Raw genomic sequence first — 14,983 nt, 5'->3', positions numbered from 1 at the left:
ATTTTACCTATTTTGACCTCAGTTATGTACTTTGGAGAAAATACTTCAATATTTTATTTTTCTTTCCCTTTTCCTGTATATGACAAAAATGTCTACTTGTTTTTCAGTTTTTCCTATGAATAAAGTCTTTTGGTATTTTCAAAATTCCAAGAAAAACCACATGCTGTTTATAAATTATTCTGTACAAGTTAAAAGATATTAATGAGTATAAGATGTGTCAATCTGCCGAGCTATATTCACTTTAGATTTAAAGGATGGTGGAAGGATAATGGGATAGATGGTGGCTCATGTAATAGAGTTGCTTATTTCCTCACTAAAATTTAAATTCTAAAACCTAATGTGCAAACGATATTAACTCTTTAGATTTAGAGATGTCATTACTTTAGCTAAAATATTAACAGCCGTCAAGCTGGCAACAATTTAGTCATGTTTTTATATTTCACTAGAGCAAAGAAAAGAAAGCATTTGTGATATGAAGGTACAGTGACACACACTGCTGATCAGAAATGGTCATGTAATGTGATCTTTACTGATCGTTTGATGAATGTGGTTATTTAATAACCTAGAATTTAGACTGCTTGTAGATGAAGTCAAGTTGTATGTTAGATTACAACACTGTGTTGACAACTAAATTAACCATATGTGAGTGCTGATACCCAAGGACACATTGAAGTTATCCACATTATACCTGTGTCAACATGTGCATCTGCATGTAGACTGATTTTCCTTTTACTGTATGAGTTGTATCATTACAAAACACCCATATAGTTTTTAATGCATTTAAATCTACCCCAAATGGAGAAGCAACAAAAATAATTTCCCACACTGCATGATATATTTTCTGTGTTTCTTAGGGAAACATTTTGGTAGCCTGGCATGGTTTGTTCCAGAAAATCCCGTGTTTCACTGAAGCATGGATGTCCACATATACTATAGAGTCCCATGATCATGGGTTGCCTCTGGATTCATACCTATTCTAGGGGAAAATCTCTAGTAAAACAAAGCTAGTGTATCCCAAACATTTCTTTTTATTATGTTATAGAAGAATTTTATTATATTAATATTGACATTAACAAGTTATACAATATAATAAATTCTGTAATATAATCTGATTATATATATTGTATATATTTACACATATGTGAAGAACATAGTCCTGTAAATATGTACTTGTACATGTATATATACATGTTAATATGCATAAATATTTATGTACACCTCTATGTTTGTATATATATATATATGTATATATACACATATAGATACACATATAAATAAAAATCACCACTAATTGAATGCCAAAATTATGGAACAATTATTCTTCAAAAATCTCCTGTGGGAGGTGCATAGAGAGAGCACATTAAATAGCTGTGATCTTCCTTGCTCTGATTCTAGATAAGTTTAGGAAATGAAACAGACTAAGACAACTTAAACAACATCTTTATTCTTTTAAATGGCTGGTACTGAAAAGGTTGATTGTAACTGGGTGAAAATGAAAAGCCTGTCTGGTCACTGGCACCACTGGTGTCACTCAAGAGTTGTCTTGTCTGTTGCCTGAAGATCATTGGCAGTGGAGAGGAATTTGGTCTCCTGTGTTTTTGAGAAAGAGGTTTAGTGGTAAAGGGCTCTTTCTGACATCCTGTCTAACCAAGTTCCTTGAATCATTTTCTCACTCAAGTCCCCTTTGAATTAATGAAGGATGAGTATTGGTGAAATGAAAGGGCTGCTAGCATCTCCCTAGATGAGTCTGTTTGAGTAAATAATATCTTCACACTGGGGAAGAAACACGACCCAAGCCTTTCCTAACTGAGGGTTTCATTTCAACTCTATCTGATGAATGAGTTCTTCTTAGATAAATAAATGTCCCAAGGAGGGATCCAGACTGAAATCTAACTTGTTAGTTGCCACAGCCCCAGGCCTAAGGTAAATTGTCTTCCTGGTACACACACTTCTCAGCTGTTTTTTCTTCTGAAACATATATGCACTGAGGTAGATTGTGTGATATGTATGAAGCAATTCTGAAATTTCATAATTCATGATGTAATCACCCCCAGTAATGTGTGAATTTATTAGAACTATCTTGAGAGAATAGGGGAAGAAAGGATGGTAAGGTACAAAGACTAAGAAAATGGCATTGTTCTGTGAAAATAAGGTTAAAGTAATTTTCATACTCATAGCCGAGGAAGAGGCAGCAAACACATAATTGGTATCATGTATTGATGACTATCTTATTATTCAGAACTACACATTACTTCTATAATCATAAAATAAGTGTGAAGGTATAAAATTAAAGGATGCTTTATTTAAAAAGAGGACAAATAATTGCTAAACAACTCAGAAAAATGTTTATAAAATTCAAACAAAATAAAAGGTCTGGACTTTTTATGCAATGGCTAAAACATTTTTTTTTTTTTGAGTTACACAAAGGTGTGAGATGTCATGTTCATGCTGGGAATTGAACTCCAGTCCTTTAGAAGTGCAGCCAGTACTCTTAACCACTAAGCCATCTTTCCAGGCCCAAATAAGATCAGTCCTTAAATGACATCCTGCCTAGGCCAGGCTGCCAGTGGTCAAGCAGTCTTGATTCTCTCACTGAGTTACAATCAACACTCTCAGCATTGGCCATTTAAAAGAATGATGATGTTGTTTGAGATGCCTTAGTCTTAGTTTTTCCAAACTAGAATTTGAATTAGAGCAAGGTCCACATTTGTGTCACCTAAGGGAGGTGAATGTTATATTGTAGGATTTGTGTTTTCACTTAGAGATGAGTTATAGCATACTCTCTGAGCCTCTGTGTATTTTTGAATATTCTTCTGTATTTTCTTTTAAGTAGTTTGAACTTTTTGTGTTGTTAAATTATATTTGAAAAGAAACACACACACACACCACATACAAACCCTACATACCCAATCACTAAATATTTATTTATTCATTTTCAAGGGAATGTAGACCTGTTTGAACTCTCATCAACCATATAAGAATTTACCCTACCAATAGAGTGAATCTCTCATTTCCTTATCTCACAATTATTATCATGAAATCTCCTTTTCAAAATTTACATCTCTGTGGCATTACATTTTCTTTTAAATTTAATTTAAAAACTTGTTTTAATTTCTTTTTACTAGACATTCGCATTTCCAGTTTTGTAAAGTTGCAAACATTTTTTTTGGCATTCAAGTATGTATTTAAGCACATGTCTTTGTTTAACAGGAACTCCTTTCAAATAGGAAGGGTATACTTATGCTGTGTATATGGATACATATCAATGGATGAGCTTGCTTTATTTATAGTCAGTGGCTTCTTAGCACTAAATTTATATTTTATTATAAATAATTCTCTGTCCAAAAATCTGCTTTCTTAACAAATAGATGATCTATGTTTTTATCTTAAGATTTGTATTTTCATTTCATTTATTTTTTTTCCTAGAAATCACCATGGTAATCAGGTATACATTTTAATCATCTCCCATAGAAATTTCTGACTGATAACTACTACCAAAAACTTGATTTACTAAAGAAGTTGGTTGGAGTCTGTTGTGACTAATCTTAGCTCTGAAAATGAATGTTCATATTATAAAGTGTTTTATATAGTGTCAGACTGTCCTAATATAAAATTAGTGTCACTCTAGTAGACTGTTTATTTGAAAACAGAATTTATTGACTTTTAGGAATGTATGCAGTGAAGAGAAAGGATCCTTATTATCGATTTTATTCAAATGTATTTTCCTAACTTTTAAAAATTTAAGCATAGTTGTATTTTTCATAAGATTCAAGTCCCACAAGAAATATAAACTTGTACTTATAAATCTTTAATCTTGCATTTTATCAGACTCTTGTTTTGCTTACAACTGTGATCTTTCTTGAGCATTCACTAGCTTTGAATGTGAACCTTTCTGAACTCATGACTTTTTAATTTTTCCAAACAACTAGATTAAAGGGAATGTTGCTGCCCGTTTCAGTAATTTGAGTCAATAAACATCAACTATAATGTAAAGAGTAGCATTTATATTGCATTCTGATAAAATGAAAATTAAAAGTTTATTACACAAAATCAAGATAACTTTTGTTCAAATAAATAGCATTAATAAATTTGCAGATATATTTTAATAATAACCGCTTGAGGTTGTGTTTCTGAATGTACAGATAAACATCAGTAAGATATCTGTGAACATTTTTTGACATTAACATGGCACTTGGTTGTGAGAAAGCCACAAAAGTTTTGAAACCCAGGTTTAATGTACTTGCAATGCAATTAAAACATACTAAGTTGATTTGTCCAATGTTTGTAAGGCATTTTAGTATTCTTTGTAAACTTGGAATGTGTGAAGATTTAAATAATTGATATTGTCTGTGTATATTTGTTTTTTTTTTTCCTCATTGTGACTGATATTAACAAGTTAAAGAAGGATTTATTTGCTTTCACATGTGGAGGCTGATTCTTTATTATGAATGCCTGGCCTTAGCTTGGCTTGTTGCTAGCCAGCTTTTCTTAAATTATCCTATCTACTTTTTGCCTCTGGGCTTTTACCTTTCTCTTACTTTTGTATATCTTACATTCATTCTTACTCCATGGCTAGCTTTGTGGCTGGGTGGCTGGCCCCTGGAGTGCTCCTCTCCTTGTTCTCTTGCTCCTTCTTCTTCCTTCTATTTATTCTCTCTGCTTGCCAGCCCTACCTTTTCTTTCTCCTACCTCACTATTGGCCATTCAGTTCTTTATTAGATCATCAGGTGTTTTAGGCAGGCACAGTAATGCAGCTTCATGTAGTTAAACAAATGCAACATAAAAGAATGCAACACATCTTTGCATCACTAAACAAATGTTCCACAGCATAAACAAATGTAACACATCTTAAGATTACATTCTATAAAAGTGGACAGAATATATATATATATATATAAAATCCCTAGTATCCTAGTATCATGGTTCTTACTTTTATAAACCTTATAACCATTTCTTAAAGAAATAAATAATTTTGTTTTTTTCCAATCATGTATTCAATGTCCTTTTTCTATGTCTTGAGTTATAATCTAATTATAATTTAGAATATATTTTTGTCCTTCTCCCCAGCTGTCCCTCTTGACCCTCATACATAACTCTGTGTTTACTGTGAGACAAGCCTCAACAAACATACAGGAGATTTGCTCCTGTTTCAGTTCAACATTGATCTGGAATCTAAATTTAGCATCTGAATCAATGCAGATATGCATACTGTATGAGGTATTTAATCTCTCATCAATAAAGTAGGAATTTTAAAATGACCTGTTCACAGTTCATGACCGCACAGAAGGACATGAATGGAGAGGTCACTTAGGAAGGGCTCCTCACTAAGAACCACAGGCCTGACACTGATAAGTAAATGAAAAATTTTCAACTTTTCTGGTAAGAATTCTGTAATTCCCTTTAAAGCAATCTGCATCAATAAAAAAAATAGTAAAATATGAAAAGCATAACAATGTATACCACTTGTTTATTTCCTTTAACAAGTCTCTGGGAAAATGCTAACTGGGGATCATAGGTGTTTTCCCAGGGCATTTATAACTCGTTAAGTCAAACTTTTTTTTAGCCATTTGGAAGCATAAAGCTAAACCTAAAATTTTTCCACGTCATCTTCTGTGTGAGTAGCCTACTCCACTTGCTATACTGCTTGTGTTTTGACCGCTCCTGGGGAAAGAAGAAACTAAGTTAGGAGTCTGAAACTGAGGATTTGCCCTTCTAGAGTCTGTCCTCCTTGATCAGTGAGGACAACCTGGAGGTTGCCCCATTTGGGTGTGTTAATCATGGTATTTCCTATCCACCTGAGCAGCTCTGCCTTTACAGACTCATTTAATACACAGCGATAGGGTCACTCAAGGGTGAGATCTGTGTCCCCAAGGTTTTGTTGTGTGTGGAGCTCATAGAATACTTACTTGAATTTAGTGAAGGCTCAGTCACTTGACTGTGGCTTTGTGGAGGAGTCAGGGGATATATGGGGCTGATGCTTATGTGGGGTACTATAGCTACAGATTTTCTCTACTAGAAAGAACGAACTCTAACATAACCATAAGAAATACACTAAGTTCTTAAACAAGTAAGCAATCCATTATTACCATCATCATGTGTTAAAAATGTATTAAATTTTAATATACTTTGATATGGTTAACAGTGGGGTAGGTTTAAACCCGCAGCACCACAAACACATGACTAAAGTGTCCTTGCAGCTGTGATGTCACTAAGTGATAGCGATTTTTAAGTTTCATCATAATTTTGGGCCCATCATCATATATACAGGCCATCATTGACATGAATTGCACAACACACAGATATAAGCTTATGTGTACATACATAAGTATAATAGATAAATGTCATAAAAATGTATCAATAGACTGTCTCCAAGAAAATTTATCTTCAAAACTGATTTCTATATTCTTTCACATGTGATTGAATATAGTATTCCTAGCATTCAGTAATAGATTCTTCTACTAGCAGGTTTTAAGCAAGATAGAAAGATTTAGAAAAATAACAGAAGAGAAGTTGGAGAGAACAGATCAAGATATTTAACAGGTATGATGGCACATACCTGTCATCCAGCAGCAGAGAAGCTGCACAGGAGGATGGAGAATGTGAGGCTAGCCTGGACTACATAGCAAAAACCCACCTCTCCTCCCCTCCCAAATATAAATAAAAGCTAAACATGTGCTAAAATCTGGTTTCTTATGATGTGAAAGGTTTAGATTACTACTTCACTGTCTGATAAAAATGACTCTCAATAATAATAAAGATGCTTGGATATATACCAACCGAACCAGCTGCAGGCTGAAGTGAAAAAGGAACCACAGTGCTTATCGTAACCAGTAACCAATAGACAAGAGCTTCTCTGTGTTGAACATTCTACCCAACAGTATGGGGTCTCAGGAAGGAAAGCACCACTTAGGCCTAGGCTTCCAAGACTGATTGGGTCAAAAGCTAAGACACAGGCAATTACAGAAAAAACCTAAGTGATATATGGGCAGTAAGGGAGGCAAAGGGTGTGATGAATATATGATGATCAGAAAATTGGATTTCCATATATGGGGGCTGAAAGGCGAACATTACTGATTGAAAAAAAAAATAAGTGTGACTGTTCATAGAAGAACAAAAAATGCAGGAGAAAATAAGGACATGTGTAAAGATTGTTGTTAGGAATGCTGCCCTGGTTTGGAAAACTAGTCCAATTTCTGAGTGCTCTGCTAACACTATGGTTGGATTTTCTCTTTAGCATAATGGCATTTCAGTGCTAAGCACACTGATGTGTGTCTTATCAGCTGTCTCACTAGATCTAGGTAGATAATCCTCAATTCCTTCACCTTTAAAAGTATGATAATTACTTCTTTTTAGGGTCTGGTGACTGCTTAGACATAAGAATAAAAAGAGGAAAATATTCAAAACAGCAAGGTACAACTTTGAATATGCTAGGATATCAAGGAAAAAAAAAAACAAAAAAACAAAACAACTACAACAAAAGCAAGTTTCTTTTAGCCTTCAAAAGAAGCCTTAAGCTCAGTTGGAAAGATTAAGCAAAGGCAAACAAAAGTAAAAATAAATGGCACATTATTAAAACATCCCTTGCAGTCTCTCTTTAACCATTTTGTTTTTCATGCACAAAATGTTTACAGCAGTAACTGTCCCTTTGTAATTCCCATGAATTGCAGAGGAGTCAACATAATGATGTCCTGATGATACACAGGGATGTTATTGGCAGTAATCACTAGAAACACAGACAAAAATTAGGACTATGGCAGAAGGATGATATCTATTTGTGAGGCATTTTACATCTGACTTTCTTCTGTGCTGCTCACACCCTGCTGTTTCTGCTTCACATCTCAGCTAGATAAGAAAATACTTAAACATAGACCACGCCTTCCTCAGCATGAGGCATACACTTAGATTTTTTTTTCCCTTTGGCTCTTCTGAGTTACAAAATTAAGAGACGTTATAGAATGCACAACAGAAACACTGTCTAACTCTCCATCAAAATATTTTACAAGCTTTCCCTTGAAACTCATGATTCTTTTCTGCGCTACAGATCATTGTAATAAACTGAGCTGTGGCCTCTCAAAATTATTATGTTGGATGCTTAACTCTCAATATGCCTGTATTTTGGACAAAGGCCTTTTAGGAGTTAATGAGGGTAAACTAAAGTATAACATACAACATGTTACTGGGTTATTGTTTGCAAAGGAACTTTCACATTGTGCAACAAATAATAACTGGTCATTAATATAAACAGGTCTTTGTTGAAGAGTATAAAATTACTCCAAAACCTCTTACAATATAACACAGTTGAGTGATCCCCACACATCCCACCACTCAGATAACTTACAGGTCTATTAACAGTGAGATTGATAAAGTATTACTTATTTAAAAATTCAGATTATCTAAAAAATAGGAAAAAAAAACAGAAAATTATCTGGTGTGGACATTTTATGTGTGTTTTTGTCTCCTACAGAAACCTTTATAGCCTAGTAACTGTTTATATATCTCTGCTCTGGCACACAGATGTCATTTTGTGGTCACAGCACTTCAGTGAGCTGCAAAATAAAAACTTAAATGTATATAATGGGAAAAAAATCAAGTATAAGGTACAAAAAGCCCATCCAACAGGATGTCCTATAAGCTGAAGCTATGTGGATCACACCTCTTCCTCATGAGGGCACATGCCAAGAGGAGGTGACATACAGATACATAGAAAAGCCATCTTCAAAGTGAGGATAAAGGGAGTCCTCAATGGGAACCAGCCCTGTGGCACCTTGAGCTTGGTCTTCTCAGACTCCAAATTATGAGGAATATATATACTCAAATGCAAACACAGCCATTGAAACATCAGTTGGCCTTGCACTGTATTATTAAAACAATCCTTTTATCATGTTTGTAAATCATGACCAACACAGGAGAAACATATCATCATTGAGGCTTACAACCTGGTAGGATGGCAATGCTAGGGTTTCAGGAATATGAACACATCCTTTCTACCATAGGCTAAAAGTTATTTCTTATAGACATAGATTTTTAATATTTTTTATTTTAATAGTTATAAAGTCCTTATATACTATTGTCCTTTCCTGTTTGGTACCATATAAATTTATTTGGCAATTACTAAGAATGGTGAGCTATGCAGTTTTTAATTTTATGTTTAAAAATTACCTATTCCAAATTTAATATTAATATATTATTAATTGAAATTGTACTATTTATTTTCTATATCAGCTCATAGATATGTAGTATGGATTCACATTACCATATACAAGCATACATATATTTGCACACTGTCATCAACTCCTAGATATTTCTCAAGAAAAAAAGGAATCTGGATAATTAAAAGTAGATATGACATTATCCTCCTCTCTCCCCTGTGCTCTAGTCTAGCATTTTTAATAAAGCATATGAAGCATCAGGTGCTCTTCTGGAGCATGTACCAATGATCAAGGGGAGACTTTGAGTTAATGAAATCCTTGTGACAAATTTAGGAGTTCCATATCTCCCTATAGTATGCATTTGCTCATTTAATTTGGCTTCAGGCTTAGTATCTTGGCCATAAATGGTAAAAAGTTATCACAGAATGCATTAGCATAATATTTATTCTTCCATTATTACATGTGATGCCTAATTTGAATGGAGTTCGGGACTCACAACACCTTGTCTAAGTAATAGTTCTTAAATTTCATTTGTATCTATAATTGTTCTTATTGTCAAAGACTCCCCCACAATCATGTGGCTGAATGATTATACTCATAGAGAGAACATCTTAGGGAAGTTTGTTCTGATGATTCCTCAGTACTGACAAAGAGATATGGAGTGTTGTGTTTACAAGAACATAGAGGCAGAGGCACATGATCTAAGGCTGAATTGACCTCATGCCATCTGTGAGGTTCTTCTGTCATTACTATATACTTTCTCTTCATGACTCCTTCCTATAGCTAAAATCATGGTTATCCACAGGCAAACTTCTGTCTCTAACAATACGTAAAAGATTCTTTTAAATGTGTATGGGTTAGGAGAAACAAAGTTATACTTCAGGCTTTAGTAAAAAGTGTTTAGTATTTATTGCTAGTTCCAGCTAGTTATGGAAATTCTATTTGTATTGGAAGTAAGATTTGATTAACTATGAAATGTATTTACTTTGGTATCTACTGTGTGCTGATGTTCAACTCTTTCCTCTTCTTCTGAAAACCACAATTTTGATAGTGATTTTCATGTACCCTAGAAACTTTTAATCTATTTTTCCTTCTTAGATAGATGAGGGAGGAGGAGGAGGAGGAGGCCCCAAAGGAAAAGATAGAGGCTGTAGATTAACTGAGAACATAAAATAGGCAATCTAGAGTATGATTTTAATTACTTCTAGCAATTTAAGCAAGGTGAATTGACCATCTGTGGCTGAGGAGAACTGCTGACAGCAGTAGAAAGCTGCCCACAGGACATTTCATGCTAAAGTTGTCCAGAAGCACCCAGACCACGTATTATCCCAGGAGTTTGAGATAAGGCTCAAACTCAGTTAAATGCTAGTGTTTTAATCATAACCCTTTAAAGGGTTAACATCACTAGTGCTCTCATTTTTCCCATTAAAGGCTATGAATTAATTCTAGATACTTCTTTACATATTTTTAATTCTTTTTAAATTACTGTTCACAATACTTAAGTTTAATTATTTCTGTACTTTATGTAGTAAGGTTGTGGACTTATTTTTATTGTGACTCTCATGTTTGAGCGGATAATTACTAGAGGTCATGTTTTGCTTTTGAAGTGTATCATTCAATGGTTTTTCCATGTAATCACAGTTGCGTGGACATTTTATGTGTGTGTGTATACATACATACATACATACATACATATATGTTTATCATATGTCATATATATATATATATATATATATATATATGCAGAGTTAATTTTAGAACATCCTGATCACCTCAAAGGAAATCCTATGGCCTTCAGCCCTATCCTGCTGTTCTCCTCATCTCCTGCCAACCCAGCAGCCCTAAGCTACCTCTTACCTATTTCCCATATGTGCACGTTTCCCTGCTTAAGATGTTCATTTGCATGAAATTACAGAATTCTGCCTGCCTGTTACTGCTTATTTATTTAGCACAATGTTTCAAGGTTCATCCTTGTTGAAGCATATAGTAGAACTTTCTTCCTTTCTGTGGCTAATTAGTATTCTATTGTACGATTATATCATATTTTATTTATCTGTTTACCAGTGCATGTGTACTTAGATTAGCCTCACCTTTTGTCTATATGAATAATTCTACTCTATAAATTTGTGTACACGTTTCTGTGCAGACCTCTGCTTTCAATTTTCTTATGTATATATAGCCACAAATGAAATTTCTGGTCTTTATATTAACTCTGTGTTTAAAGATTTGATAACTATTTTCAAAAATTACTGTATAATTTTCCATATCACCAGAAGGGCAGGGATGTTGCTGTTTCTCTACATTAATGCCAAAATACTGACCTTAATTACTTGATTATTCTGCCATATTTGAATGTAGGACATGGTATCTCGTACTTTTTATTTGCATTTCCCTGCTGACAAATAATGCAGAGTGTATTTTCATGGGTTTAAGTGTTTGCCATTTCTGAAGTTCATCTTTCTTAGAAAAGTGCGCATCTAAATCCTTTACTCAGTTTTTTATTTGTCTCTCATCACTGAGTGTAAATTCTTTATGGATATGTATGTGGTAGGTAAAGGTTGCCTGACCCAAATAATTAAATGAATAGATAAATAAATAATAAAAGTAAAATAAATCAATAAAACATGAATATAATTGACTTGGAATAAAACAAACAAACAAGGTATGGCAGTATTGGTGATCTGGCTTAGGGCCTAGGATCCCTGAAGCCCTGAACTCCATCCTCTCAATACTGCATAAACTGGGTATGCTGGCCCATGCCTTAATCCCAGATCTCGGGAATTGGAAAGAAGAGGACCTGCAACCCCCTTCGCCACTAATGACCCCCACATTGGATGTGTGTTCTCCATATATATCTGGTAGGAATATGGACCATGTGTGGCATGTGTTACAACTGCTGCAACTGGCCCTGGGCCAGATATGTACTCTGCCTGGTACCTGGTGCCTCAAGTAGTCCTTTCTCTCCCCAAGCTCCTTATTAATACCACGTGAGATGACCAGTTCCGATAAATCTTATGGTGAATTGCAATCACACATAGCTTGAATTAATTTCTACAAGAGATGGTCTGTGTCTTAATCATTTCACATTCCTTCTGTCTTATATCCCAGTAGGCAGGATTTAAAATTTGAGAACTATGTCAGATATGTCTCTTTTCATGTTTGATTTTAGATTTTTATTCTAATTGGTAGATGCCAGTACGTGAAAAATATAGTGCTATGTACATAGAGATCTGGATGATTCTGTCTCCAGCTGTGATAGGTGAAGGTGTGTTGTGTGGAGGATGATTTGAGTTTTAAGGTAAATCTTCATAATTTTTTGTAATTTTTTTGTAATTTTTGTAAAAGGTATCAAATTGGGCTATCTGGCCCCTTCTACCATGTGAAGGGTCAGTGAGAAGGTGGTCATCTGCAGCCTGGAAAGTGGTCTTCATTAGAAGCCATTCATGCTGGCATCCTGATCTGGGACTTGTGTCCTCTTTGAGAATTAATTTTTCTGTTGCTTATCAGTTACTCATTTGGTGATAGCAGAGCAGATAAATAGCTTTCCTTTGACCAAAGAGCCCTTCGTAAATAATAGTCAGACGCCAAGCCATTGATCCCATTTACAATCTTTTAACTACACTACACTTAAGATGGGTCAAAGTGTTCCTAATTAAGATACGAAGGTTGCTATATTCACAATGTGAAATACAACTGTAGTATTAGTGTGGGTAGAAGTGAAATGAGCAAAATTTGAGCAATATCTATTTGTTATTAAATATTCTCCACAAAAATCAGCCATGCCATAACAGCAAACATGACAAAACAAACCAAAGGCCTCTATCATTATCACAGTTTGGAATTTTCATGACTAGTCCATGTTAAAGAGATATGCACTACAGACCTTCCCAGACTGTCTGACAGGCTGAAGACTAGCAAGTGTTGAGTGCAATGGCAAAGGTTCTGGAATGACAGCTCGTAGTTACCTACATTTAGATGCTAACAACAGGCTATAGGCAAAGAATCTGTAGCATCAGCAGTAGAGATGCACCAATTTGGTTCATATTTAATTACAACTTACTGTATATAATTTCTATGGAAATTGCCCGCTTAGCTACAAGGGGGGGACATTTATCGCAGTTAATAGGTATAGCCAATTCTTTGTTCTTGCAGGTCGGATGCACGAACATATTCTATAAGAAACAACATGATACCATTTTAATCACATCACAAAACTTCCTTCCTGCTAAGAAAAATAAACACGGCATTTCAGAGTTTGCATCCAGTCCTTTTCAGAGGAGCTGCAATAAGAATAATTAGTCCAAGGGATGAAATTATGTAATTCGATTTTCCCTCAGTATGTTCCTACTGACATTTGAGGAGTTAGTGAATCGACTGCTGGGTGATCAGTAATAACACTTTATCACAGATTCACAGTGCATGAAAACGAAGGAAATTTTTTAATGAACTGGAGATTTTGTGTGAGTATGGCTTCTTAAAGGATGGTTACCCAGAGAGAAGTGCCATGTGTAAATAGTATTACAATTCTCCTTTAGCATGGTAATTGAGCTTCCCAGGTACTTTGGGAATAAACACTGCACTGAGTCATTATGTAGATATATGCAGGAAGGGAGATTGAAAGGAGGGGAATCTTCATAGTTTTATTTTTAACACAATAATACATAAAATTTTGGCTTCACCTTACTATCCACTCACTGTTGTAGAGGAACACATTGCTTTCCATTGCATACCCTTTGGTTTTTTTCTCTGTTTGACTGAGAGTTTTGTGGATACTTTATCATGATTAGAATCTTCCCTAAAGAAGAAACAGCTGTGGACTGTTTCCTATATCACACACACACACACACACACACACACACACACACACACACACACACACCCCTCTATTTCTTCTCCCCCTGACACCTTTATTACCCTTGACATGTTGCCATATCCCAGTGTTCACTTGCGGATGCTGCTGGGTAAGAGTCTGCAAAAGACTCAGCAGGTCTTTAAGCTTTATCTACCTGATAGGCCAGTAAGTTGCTCTGAAGTTTAGGCTCAATGAAGTAGTATTCAAGGAAGCTCCAGTTCCACACCTGAGAGACAGCAGACATTGCTTGAGTAGCATTGTATTCTACATGTTTTGATTAACATGGGCATGTACATGTTGATATGTGTTCTTGGTTACTCTGATACGTTTGTGTGGCAAGCACCCTCCCCTATTGATCCATCTTTCCATTCCTTTCTTTTTTTCTCTTTTGGTTACTGTTGTTATTCATACTCAGAATATCGAAGTATCATGACTCATCTATATCTTATGTTCATAAGCATGATTGCTTGTCTGAACTTAAGGGATCTTAATGGTATGTGATATTTTAGGATGGCTCAAGAAAGAGAAAAATTGCAATCAAGAATAATATTAGCAATGACTTTGAAGATGGAGAATTGAGTTAAAGTGTGTAGGATTTGTCACTGAGACAAAGTTATGGAAATGGATTTCAGTGTGATATTAATGAAACACTAATATTTAGGTTTTGTGGTTAAGTGGGTGGTATGAGTTGTGGCTTTATACAAACCCTAGTCTAGTACATATGAAACATTATATAAAGTATGATATTGAAATTAAAAAAATAACTCATTGAATAATATTGTGGGCTTTTTTGAGGAAATTTTAAAACCTTACTAACATTATTTATACTTATGAAAGACTATGAAAAAATGTTAACATCGCAAGTTATTAAGAAAATCACCAGGAAAATAAGCATACATAATTAAATCAGCTTCTGATAAGAAAAAAGAATAAACTAGGATTCCCATATATAAGACACATGAAAGCTGTCAAAATCAATAAA

At 34.7% G+C, this 14,983-nt stretch overlaps 1 protein-coding gene across 2 annotated transcripts in view; it reads left to right on the top strand.

Annotated features, from left to right (window-relative positions):
* Dcc (DCC netrin 1 receptor) overlaps positions 1–14,983 on the top strand; it is a 1,151,759-nt gene that overhangs the window by 578,161 nt on the left and 558,615 nt on the right. The gene's annotated exons all lie outside the window — the stretch shown is intronic.

The sequence above is a fragment of the Peromyscus leucopus genome, chromosome 19 (genome assembly GCF_004664715.2).
Source record: "Peromyscus leucopus breed LL Stock chromosome 19, UCI_PerLeu_2.1, whole genome shotgun sequence".
NCBI lineage: Eukaryota > Metazoa > Chordata > Mammalia > Rodentia > Cricetidae > Peromyscus > Peromyscus leucopus.
This window is presented reverse-complemented; position numbering and strand designations above follow the sequence as displayed.